General features: G+C 40.5%; 1 long non-coding RNA gene across 1 annotated transcript; it reads right to left on the minus strand.

Moving 5' to 3' along the window:
- Nucleotides 1-3,361: 3,361 nt before the first annotated feature.
- Nucleotides 3,362-4,457, minus strand: LOC133958571 (uncharacterized). Its single transcript, XR_009921699.1, has 3 exons — nt 4,229-4,457; nt 3,754-3,830; nt 3,362-3,500 (listed from the first exon to the last, which is right to left on the minus strand). It is a non-coding gene; the product is annotated as an uncharacterized LOC133958571 (long non-coding RNA).
- Nucleotides 4,458-12,893: the final 8,436 nt, after the last annotated feature.

The raw sequence follows: 12,893 nt of genomic DNA on the forward strand, positions 1-12,893 counted from the left end.
CCAAAATGGTTTTGTTTAGTTGATGTATTAAGCTATCACTGTTTCAAGGTCCAGTAGGACCGGACTGATGACTTTGGTTTTCTAGTGATCTGACCGACAGATTTTGAACATAACATGCTCCTGACCAGGTTAGAGGTACAGCACAAGTTACCATGGGGATAAAGTGGCAAATGACTGAAAATACAGTGTTAGATAAAGAATAGGCACCAGGGCTTTGGGAAGAGGCTTTAAGTTGGGTTTGCTGTAGTGGGAGGGGAATTTTTGCTTTGTTCAGCCTAGGGTTAAGAATAGAAGAGAATATAGAATATCTTCATATTTGCTTTCACAACATTTTTATTAAACATTCAACATTTTGCCATGGGAATATTGAACTAGGGAATTTTGGGAATTTTGAAAAAAATAAATAAATACGCTAACTAAACGCTGAGCAATAAAAACATCATTCAAAACTCTATTTTAAAGATGTATGGAATGCAGCACATGCTGCACGTTGAATTTCAACCCTGCACTGTGCATTTCTCATGAACAAATAATTGCCAGCATCCTGCACACTACAGCAGGGCTATTGAGGCCTGCTTTAGTGTGAAGGAATAGTCAGAAAAGTTTTGATGATATTACTGGGGAAAATATATTACATGCTGATTGAGGATTGTTCATCTGTTCATCTAGCCCAGCGGCTCCGGAGCCGCATGCGGCTCTTCAGCACCTCTGCAGTGGCTCCCTGTACAGTGCATGTTGCGTGTTGCGTTTTTCGCGAACGGTGAACTTAACGAATCAGTTCTTTCATATGATGAACGTGAGTGAACGTCACGTTCTCGTTCATTTTTTAAATAATCATCGTATCAGGCCATCATGAAATACCAGGAGCGGGTGAATGTGTGTGTGTGTGTGTATGTGTGTGTACGTGCTCCCAGATAGCCGACACACACACACAGAGCCTGGGCTCCGCCCCCCGTCCTGAGCCCACGCTCACTCGCTCAGAGAGACACAGTGAGATCGGAGCTCGTTCACGTGGAGCAGCCTCTTAGTGACTGACCGGCTGCTTCTCAACAGTGGAAACAGTGAAAACAACGAGTTTCTCTGGTCTCAGCTGATCAGAGATCAGCGCCTAAGCTTCTTGATCAGAGCAGAAACTGCAGGTGGTTTGTACCGATCTGCAGTTTCTGTGTCGGCCTCCAGTCTGACCTGCTCTCACGTTTTGTTTTAATATTTTAGCAACTAAAATATGCGTCACATCCAAGGGGCAACATCCTGGGCTGAGCGATGAGGCCGATACGGAAGTGTAAAAAGCTGCAGTTCACTGGGTGGCCACTAGAGGCTGGCTCCAAGAAACAGAAAGTCCCATTGACTCCAATGTTAAAATGCCCAACTTTACAGCAGAATTAAACCTGTTTACAGCATGGTTCAACCTTTGGTTTTAGTCTCAATCGCGAGGTTCTTTATTCATGACAACTCTGAGGGGGATGAATTTTTTTCTAACTCCCCCGTTTAAGCGATATTGAGGTTTAAAATTACGCATAATTAGGGGCGTGGTCTATTGATGACACCTGGGCACAGGCTCCGATGCGGCCACAGCCTTGTCACTAGCCGCTCGTTAGCTCCCCTCAAGCCACCTGCAAGCTGCTCGGTCCACTCGTAGCTTCATGTCGGCGGAACCCCGTCGATTTACTCGACACAAACCATGGCTGGCTGTGCAGTTCATTGAATTAACAGACCGTCTCACAGCTCTGTTGTCAAGTTCTTCCGGTGAGTGAAAATCGATTTTTATTTAATTCATATATTAGAAGCGTAGCAATGATTAGCAGGTAATGTTGCTCACGATGCATGGCTTGTTAGCTTATGTCGAGATTAAGGTAATGTTGTTTAAGCTTGTGTTCACCGCATAGCCTGTAGGTTCCTCTCTGAGCAGCACAGCCCGATGCGGTCCTCATGCTACATTATGGAGCGTGAATGCTAGTCACAGTAAACCGGTGCGCATTTTAGACATAGTGGAGAAGTGTTTCAATGTAGACATGGGGATTATTAGTTACAGCGATCAATGTTGGTGCGTCATATAAAACTACTGCGCACATATGTAAGCCTGGTCACAGGAATGAAAGCTTAAATGATGTTATATTATCTCTTTAGCATGAGTTTGATTATCGAGACTAACCCTATTTGTTAATGTTAAGGCTATATACATCTGGCAAGGGTAGTTAATAATAATAATAGTTATTATATTTATATATATTTGTTTCACTAGATGATGTCATCTGTGGTTACAGTGAATACTAAGTTTGTGTTCCATAATTGTTCACTTTCAAACTCTATTAAACCTATCTCACTTGTGTTAGAAACGTGAATATGGCATGAAATAGTTAGTATATGAATATGAAATAACTTAGTATAAGTGTAACAAATAGGCCCATAATAACACAAAGAGGCAATGCAACAGATGGATTATGTGAACTGGGATATCTAAAAAGAGTGAAGTTATTGACATTTTATTGTTTGCATATACATAAGTATGAAGATGGTAACCTGACAGATATTGTTTTTTACGTATTTTTTATTTGTTTAGTTTTCCTCTAGGTGATCCTGAGAGGCTAGACCTGTGGGTGATCAACATGAAGAGACAGAACTGGATTCCGAGCCTCTGCAGTCAACACTTGAGAGACAACACTTGAGCAATGACAAAAGGGTAAACAGAAATGCTTTAATAACTTCTGAGAAATCAAGCAACTTGATTGTTACATAGCAACTACAATTTTACCATGAACTGTGTACTGTACATTTCTACTCTATTTACAATGAATTTTGTAAAATCAGCGTATCACATATCGGTGTGTTTTCGAGTTTTCCTCCAGGTGACTCAGACAGCCTGCACCAGTGGATGTCCAACATGAGGAGACAGAACAGGACTCCAACGAGACTGAACACTAAGTTTCATCACCTATGCACTGACTCCAGGTACAGACCTGTTTTCTTACCTTACAAACAATCGAAGCAAAGATAATGTGGAAGAACTCCATACTGCATTGTCTTGGTAGTGCACTGTTTAATTCAAATACAGAGTTGAATATCCACAAATTTTTTTGGACAGACACTTTGTTCATAAGTAACACTTCCTATACAATAATGCCATTCTTTTATGTCTCCTGTCATTTTATTAGGGACGGACGAGCCTGAAGGACTCAGCTGTGCTGACGGTGTTCTGTCTCTTATGGGGAATTAGAAAAATAAAGCACTGGGTTTTTATCTAAAGTGTATCAAATCAGATTGTAAAAGATAATAATTTATTTTAACCAACCATAATGAATATAGAAATTAAATCTATTATCCATGATACATAGCAATGATTGCCAACTCTAGACAGTTGCAGGCCATCTTTAGTTGAGGGAGAAAACGTGAAGTGTTGGGCCGATGAAGCTTGTGCAGGTCGTCCTCGTGATGACCAGCCTGAAGCTGCCGATCTCCATCATGTTGCTGCTGAGGACAGATCCGATGCTGCAGTGCTTCATCTAATGAAAAGAAGAAACTCATTATAAAATAATGTCTTATGTTGTGTATGTTGCAGCAAAGACTGGTTCTTACAGTTTATTCTGTGTTCAGCACCACAGATTTCAGACAGAACCGATGTACTGGGCTCTGGGTTTGTACCCTCATAGTTGAACCACACATTGTAAGTAAGTTTGGATCAAAGTGTCAGCCAAATGAAATGTAATGTACTGACAGAAATAAAACATAGTACAAGTAGATAAAATGTATTTCTACCTCATCTGTAATATTCAAGGTGATAATCTCCCACAGAGTTGTTGAAAACAGTCCACATAAAGTCTCTCCACTTCCCTCTGTGGAAAAATAAGTATATAATTATTGAGAACTGTTTACAACACTGGTGTGGAGATTATAATCATATCTAATCTGTCCAATTCACTATAAAATCCCATAAAAGGCTAAATAAACGAGGTGGGAATGTAGGATATACCAGCCTGTATCAGCACATTTGTGAAACATAGTTACTATCACATGCAGCTTACACATGTAGTGTCCTGATATTAACTTATTAAAATCAAGTCACACCTAAACAAACAACTCTCTAGTTAACTTGCTTCAATCTTTTCATTAGATGTGTTAAATAAACGGTAATTTTTATAACAATAACATTAAAAACCACTTGAGGCATGTAAGCATATGATTATGATGATAGATAAAGCATAGGTTTTGTTGTAGTTTCAAGGTTACTTACCTCTAGTGAGTTCGTAAAGATTGCGACCAGCTACAGCACAGCGCTAACCGGTTAGCAGCGTCGGGTAGCATGTAGCCTAGCTCCTTAGCACTGAGCTAACCTGGACACGCTGAGCTGCGCGAGCATCGCTCGGTTGTCAGTCTTCACTCGCGCTCCTCCTCTTGCCCATTGATTCGTTAACCAGGACCGAGGAGGAGCAAGCACCGGCAAGATGGCGCCGGGGGAACGCGTCCTACTAGCCTCATTCTCACTGTGCAGAAACCAATGGGTGACGTCACGGACCCTCCGTCCATCTATATATACAGTCTATGGTCACATCCTATTACGTCCCGGCACTCTTCCCTGCAGTTCGCTAATCTATTGTTCTGACCCCCAGCCTCGGTAAACTAATCATGGATAAATCCCAGCAAAGAAAAGTCTGGGAGGGAAATATAGTTTAATTCTGCGTGGACAGATTACTTTGCTTTCACTGCCACCAATGCTGTCTTACATGTATGTTTGATATGTGACGAGGAATTAGCAAACAATAAGAAACGTAATGTAAGATATTTCCAGAGCAAGCACACAGCATCTGCTGAAAAGTACCAAGCTGGAGATGAGCAAAAAAAGCTGAGTTCTGTGTTTAATTTATTCCAAAGTAGGCCCACACATGTATTTTGTTTTCCAATTCATAAGAGTTTGGTGATTTTGTAACAGGTAAAAATAGCAGTTAAATGTCAACAGTTTTTTTTATTGTCGTTCTATTATTTAATAAATGCAACAAACTATAGTTTTTATATATTGTATAACTATATATATATATATAACTTTATAACCTGTGTTATCAAATATGTTGTGCGGCTCCAGAAAGATTTAATTTGGGGGAAGAGGGGGCGAAATGGCTCTTTCGATAGTAAAGGTTGCCTACCCCTGATCTAGCCTATTTCTATTCATTTATTCATGAATTGTAAAATATTTTTAAAGACGATTCCAATTGTTTGGCTCATTATTTATATCTCTGGCATTGCACCAGGGTTTTTTTACAAGTTTTTTTCTCATCTTATTCTACATAACAAGGCCATTTGCACTATCTCATGTGTTGAGACATTTCACCCCAGCCAATGTAGAAGGAAAGGCTTTGTACATTTGCAAATACTGTGCAAAGACCTATGTTAAGAATGACACAAAGATCCATAAGCATATAGTCAAGTGCCCAAAGTTTCCTCAGGGCCCAAATCCGCCTATGACAAAACAAAATGTTTATATTTGGGGCGGTGTGGCCTAGTGGTTAGAGTGATGGTTTTCCAACAAGAAGGTTGCCGGTTCAAACCCCACTCTCTCCCAACTGCATACCGAAGTGTACTTGGCAAGATACTGAACCCCTAAATGGCCCCTCATGAATGTTGAGTGTACTAATTGTAAGTCGCTTTGGACAAAAGCGTCAGCTAAATGACATGACATGACATGTAATGTAATGTAATATTTATGTCTGTATATGATGAGGTAAATACAGTTAGTATAAATTACCCACACAATTTCCAGTTTATTCCCTTTAATTCCTGTTAATTCCCGTAAATTCCCATATATTCCTGTATATTCCCAAGGAATATTCCCGGAATTTGTCAACCCTAGTTAGGTATAGTCCAGGTTGGTGTCAGGGCCAGTGAGTATTTAGGGGCCGATATTGTGTCAAATACATTTTCTGGGCTTTTACTTTCCGTAATTACTTGAAGGTGGTCAATAAGTACCCTCAAAGTATGAAATCAAACACTCTGCGGACATTCACTCATTCCATTTTAAGAAAAAAGTTTGGAACATCTTGTTTTGTACACCCCCCGCATGATATTATTCAGGAACGCACTCATTTCTCAGCCCACCCAGTCGGTAACAGTGGTGCTCCCATACCACATAATGATGCAGCTGATCAAGATGCTCTCAATGATGCAGCTGTAGAAGTTGCTGAGGATCATTGGTGACATCCCGAATTTCCTCAGCCTCCTCAGGAAGTAAAGCCCCTGTTGTGCTTCTTGAACAGCTGGTTGGTGTTTAGTGTCAAGGTGAGGTCATCAATGTTATAGACGCCCAGGAATTTGAAACTGCTTACCTTCTCCACCTCGAGCCCACGGATGAACAGTGGCCTCTCCTTTCTCATGCCCACAATCATCTCCTTGGTCTTGTCTGTGTTGAGGGTGAGATTGGTCTATTCACACCATGTCACCAGACTTGCCACCTCACTCCTATAAGCTGTTTCGTTGTGCCAGTAATAGGTCCAATGACTGTGTTGCTGTCAGCAAATTTCAGGACGGTGTTGTCGTGTGTGAACAGTGTGTAGAGCATTGGGCTGAGAACACATCCTTGTGGGGTACCATTGTTCATCACAAAGCTGTTTAATGTTGTATGTTCTGCTTTTTAGCCTCTTTGATGGTTTTTCTCAGTCTGTACTTTGCTGTTTTGTACTCCATCTCATTCCCTGATTGAAATGCAAGAGACCGGGCACACAGCATCTGACGTACCTCACTGTTCATCCAGGGCTTCTGGTTTTGAAACTTCCTGACTTATATGATGGGCACAATGTTATCAACACAGGTGCTAATGTATCCAGTCACTAATTCATCATACTCCTGTATGTTGATGGAAGAATCCTCCAGTGTAGCTTCAGTTTTAAACACATCCGAGCAGGGGCGTTTCTAGGTTTCTGAAAGATCCGGGGCTTAGCCCAGGGCCAAAACGTAACTGCGCATGCAATTTTTGAAAATAATAACAAATAACAAAATAAACAATGTATGCAGTTTATTAATACCAATGGTAAAAATATAGATTTTCACAAACTTCCCTTTGTCTTAACAAAAAAGTGCCTCATTCATAAGCACCAACATTAAACATTTAGATAATAAATGAGTCACATAGTCATATATGTATTCTTCACATATTTTTATTATGTGAAGAGCATTGCTCTCACAGACTTCACCTGACATGCCCATCGGGTTTTTGACAGCTGGACAAGCTCACTCTTCTTCAAGCCCAGGAGCATCTGGACATCAGAGAATCTCTGATGGTTTACGATTGATACACTGAAGAAACAGTAGACACTCTCCAATGTCTCAAACAGGTCACTTGCTTCTGGAACAGCCCTGCACGTATGGCAGAGAACCAGGTTCAGCTCATGAGCATAGCAGTGTACGTACACTGCTTCTGGGTGTTTCTCACGAAAGCGAGCTTGAACTCCACTTACTGAACCACTCATAACGGAAGCTCCATCATAAGCCTGAGCGACACACAGGAGATCATTAAGGCCATTCGACTCCAATACATTTTCAATTGCGTCAGTGATGCACTGTGCATTCAATCCCTTAAGGGTGACAAGTTCAAGGAGACGCTCTTTGACTCCACCGTCAGCTGTAACATAGCGCACACAAACAGCAAGCTGTTCAACGTGGCCATCTCTTGCCTCATCAGCCATCACTGCATACATTTCCGATGCCTTGATCTCTTCTACGATGGTTGCAGTCACTTCATCAGCACAACATTCGATCATGCTGTTCTGCGAGGCAGGAGACAGATATGTTGAATGAGAAGGGGCCTGGTAGTTCTGGAGGAAGGGGTCAAAGGTTTCAAGGAGCTTCATTACTTCTAAAAAGTTTCCCTGATTCAGGGAGGAGCTGGTTTCATCATGACCACGGAAAGCAATGCCTTGTTTCCCTAAAAGGCTAGTGACGGCCACAATGCGCCGCAGGTATTCTCTCCTTTCACTAATCTGACTGGAATTTCCAACATTCATTTGGTCGACAACATCGCCTTCTGTTAGCGTAGCTCTGTAATTCTTCCAGGCCAGGATAGATGACTTGTGGACAGCACTTGCCTCATGCTCTCGGTAGCTATCCAAGGCCCTTTTCCAGTTATTAAAGCCCTCAGTGCTGAGGAGGGAATGCTGGCTCTAGGGTTGTGTTTCCCAAAGAGCTTGCATGAGAAACAGTGTGAAGAGTTTCTGCTCAAAGAATACTCCAGCCAGTCAAAAGATTCAAACCATTTGTTCTGGAAAGACCGTTGATGCTTTCCAAAACTAGTGGAGGGGTACTGGTCCCGTCTGGGTTGCTTTGGGCCTGTTTCTCGTGTCCCTAAATCATTCTTTCCTAACAGGTTCCCTGTGCTCCCTGACCCTGAGCCACCTGTATTTCCAAAAAGGGGAAAAAAGTGAAATAAAGCTATGGCCTCCTTCTCCCCCCCTTTTTTAAACATGATTAAATAAAACTCTGCTATCCACAACTTGCAATTAATGGGCACTGGCAAGGATGTATACTGGGATACACTGCTGAATATTATACAATTCTGGACTAGAGATATTGGTATAGATACTCCTCACATAGCCTACAGGTACCTGCACTTGCACTTGCACTGTCCTCACTCTGGTCAGCAGCATCACTGGCAGCTGCATCTATGTATGCTGACTCTGCCCTTATCTCTGAAAATGTATAAAAGAATAAATAAAAAAAAGTTAAGCAGTAGCCTACTGTAAACTTAAGATCAATATTCTATCAAATTATTGCATTTAGAAATTTTAATTTCAAACATTATAATTAGGTTACTAAAATATGTTAAATACTACATGTAAGTGTCATTGTGTTGCTCGTCAGTATTGCTTCCTCCTGCTAGTTTGCCTTCATTGGTCTCGAAACCAGGTCCTCTGATTTGCGACCACAATTGACCACCAAATAAACGTGTGTGCTATTAGTTATGCCAAGGACAAAATGACCTATTTTTTGGCGCAAGTGGGAGGTCTTTACCTCTTTTTATACTGAGAGGGAATTCACCAGGTCGACTTTGTTACATAGACACTCTTAACATAGCCTACAGGTACCTGAACTTGCACTCTCCTCCCTTTGGTCTCCTGCATGAACCCTGACTGCATCCTTATCTGCTATCATACCTGAAAATGAAGGATGTGCCATTATATGCTTAAAGAGTTCAACAAGAACAAGAACAACAAAAAAACCTTCTATTCCCATTACCTCCTTGGCTGCCAACCACTTTTGGAGCAAAAAACATTGAAATCCTTCTTTTTGATATTGTTGTTTGCAGGTCCCAGGGGGTTGGGACTCTACAGCAGATGTCGTTATAATTCTCTGTTAACAAACATAAATGAGTCAGTACACTTATGCAGCCGGTCTCATTCCCTGTAGCCATGAGAATCATGTATTAATATTAATATTTCTAACTGTTATTCTTTTAATTTCATATCATATCTTCATATTACTGTCATCAACTTTCATGTACAAAGCGGTCATTTAGACTACAGACGAAAATAATAGATATAGTAGCAGGCTTATTGCCTCTGGTCCATCACAGTACTAGTCATTAACATTAGCTAGCTAGAGCATTCTAGCTGCAGACAAAGTACATGATATACATTTGCATTCAATTATAACATTATATACATTTACCATAAGTAAGGTTTTCAAAACGTTTACAGACATTTTAATTACTGACATATAATAAAGACATTGTGAAATCTAGGGCTTGTGCTCACTACTCACCTGTTGTAAACAGTGAGAGACTGGCTGCTGAAGTGTACTGACGCACTTGTTGCTCTGTTCTCGTGCGGTAAATGAGGGGCGTTCAAGGACCGTCGGAAAGTCGATTTTTTTTTCGATTTTTTATTTATTTATTTTTTTTTACCAAAAAATTAGATTCGGGGCTAATCAAATTAGATCCGGGGCTTTAGCCCCGAATAAAACAGCCTAGTGACGCCACTGCATCCGAGTCTGTCTGTGAGAAACAGTTGTCGTGGCAATTTCTACAATCCCACCTTAACAACGAGGAAACAATTCTGTTACAGTATTCTCACACTTTAATGCTCAGAGCTTGGTGCATACCACAAAGGTTAGTTTGTAATATGCACACAGATAGGAAACAGTTCTATGTTTTTATACATTTGGCTAAACCCCTCCCATTCTAGAGGGGGGTTTGTTAAACAGTCAAAAGTTGAGATTCTCTGATCACATGAATACAAACAATGCCTAGTTAAGGCAATCAGGTCAATTTCATTCAGTAGTACAGGATACAGCATAATCAGGTTACAGTGTCTTGACTAATTAGTTTACTGTGTCTAGGGTAATAAAGTAATGTGTTTAGACTAATCAGGTTACAGTGTCTAGAGTAATCAGATTACTGTGTCTAGAGTAATCAGGCCAAGAGTCATTCATTAGTACAGGAAACAGTATGATCAAGGTTACATTGTTAGAGATTCAATCATGATCAATCAAAGGGGAGATACACATGATTATATTATGGTCAACTGTTATATTTCCCTTACAATCCCTCCTTTTGATCATATTAGATCAACAACACTTTATATGGTAGGGGAAATCCCGCTCTTTCAGGAGTTGACGATTGAGGTTACTTCAGTTATTTGCTATATTATCAACATCATCATATGGTGGAAACCAGTCAAGGATAGGGTTTAGGTCAATTTAAATAGCGATAACAATGGCCTTAGTGCATTGTTTGAGTATCAGACCAATCATACACGTGATAACAGAAATAGCAATCAAAAACATGACAATGCTTAGAATCAGTGTGCGGAACAAAAAGTATGTACCCATGGATGAGAGGGTAGCAAACACTTTCGAAAAAATTGTCCCACATGTGTACTTCATGCAGATCCTTCATCCCTTGTTCAGTATTCTGTTTTAGCATTACTAGCAATATAGGAATAACATTCAGTATGAATAACTTGACAAACACCACCCTCGGATGCCATCAAAAGGTCCAAGGCCATTCTGTTCTCTGTTGCTACACTTTCTACATCGTTTAAGCGTCTTGATGTAGCTGTTATGGGGGCTGTAGAAAGATTCACGTGACGTTCTAACACTGCTGATAGTGACTGAATCTCTTCTTGAGACGTAAACACCCCATATGAGGGTATTAGGAGTCCTAATACACGTTGGGTGTATCTGATTGTGTGTCTGGTCCTGCTGGAGAATTGTTTCTACCATGTATTGTAATTTTTCCCTAACAAAACATTTCGGACATTTCTAGGCATTCTTGTTATAATGTAAAGTGCCTACAAGTGTCCCATGTATTTTTATTTTTTTTTAGCTAACACATAAAGTGAGACATTTCTAGATTTTTCAGCACTCCAGGTGGGGCTTTAGAGTGGGTCCCCGGGCTCAGCTGGTGCAGGAGATTTTTTTCTCCCATGTATTATATTTTTCTGGAACAACATTTTTTTAACATTTCCAGGCATTTTTGCTACACTGTAAAGTGCCTACAAGTGTCCCATGTATTTTTTTTTTACCTAACACAAAGAGTGAGACATTTCTAGGCATTTTTCTGCACTCATGATGGATCTTTAGAGGTGGTCCCCGGGCTTGGCTTGAGCTGGAGAATTTTTTCTACCATGTATTGTATTTTTCCCTAACAAAACGTGTGGGACATTTCTAGGCATTTTTGCTATAATGAAAAATAACTACAAGTGTCCCATGTCATTTTTATAACTTAAACAAAGAGTGAGACATTTCTAGGCATTTCTCAGCACTCAAGGTGGGGCTTTTTGAGTGGGTCCCTGGGCGTGGCTGGTGCTGGAGAATTTTTTCTCCCATATATTTAATTTTTCCCTTACAAAACATTTGGGACATGTCTAGGCATTCTTGTTATAATGTAAAGTGCCTACAAGTGTCCCATGTATTTTTATTTTTTTTACCTAACACAAACAGTGAGACATTTTTATGCATTTTTCAGCACTCCGTGTGGGGCTTTAGAGTGGGTCCCCGGGCTCAGATGGTGCTGGAGATTTTTTTCTCCGATGTATTATATTTTTCCCTAACAAAACATTTGGGACATTTCTAGGCATTCTTGCTATAATGTAAAGTGCCTACTAGTGTACCATGTCATTTTTTTTACCTAACACAAAGAGTTACACATTTCTAGGAATTTTACAGCACTCAATGTTGGGCTTTAGAGTGGCTCCCCAGGCTTGGCTGGTGCTGGAGATTTTTTTCTACCATGTTTTGTATTTTTCCCTAACAAAACATTTGGGACATTTCTAGGCATTCTTGCTTTAATGTAAAGTGCCTACAAGTGTCCCATGTCATTTTTTTACCTAACACAAAGAGTGAGACATTTCTAGGAATTTCTCAGCACTCAATGTTGGGCTTTACATGTGCTCCCCAGGCTTGGCTGGTGCTGGCAATTTTTTTCTACCATGTTTTGTATTTTTCCCTACGAAACATTTGGGACATTTCTAGGCATTCTTGCTGTAATGTAAAGTGCCTACAAGTGTCCCATGTAATTTTTTTACCTAACACAAAGAGTGAGACATTTCTAGGTATTTGTCAGCACTCAATGTTGGGCTTTACAGTGGCTCCCCAGGCTTGGCTGGTGCTGGCAATTTTTTTCTACCATGTTTTGTATTTTTCCCTAACAAAACATTTGGGACATTTCTAGGCATTCCTGCTATAATGTAAAGTGCCTACAAGTGTCCCATGTAATTTTTTTACCTAACACAAAGAGTGAGACATTTCTAGGCATTTCTCAACATTCAGGGTGGGGCTTTACAGTGGGTCCCTGGGCGTGGCTGGTGCTGGAGAATTTTTCCTCCCATGTATTTCATTTTTCCGTGACAAAACATTTGGTACATCTCTAGGTAGTCTTGATAAAATGTAAAGTGCCTACAAGTGTCCCATGTAAT

This window comes from Platichthys flesus, chromosome 8 (assembly GCF_949316205.1).
Source record: "Platichthys flesus chromosome 8, fPlaFle2.1, whole genome shotgun sequence".
Lineage (NCBI taxonomy): Eukaryota > Metazoa > Chordata > Actinopteri > Pleuronectiformes > Pleuronectidae > Platichthys > Platichthys flesus.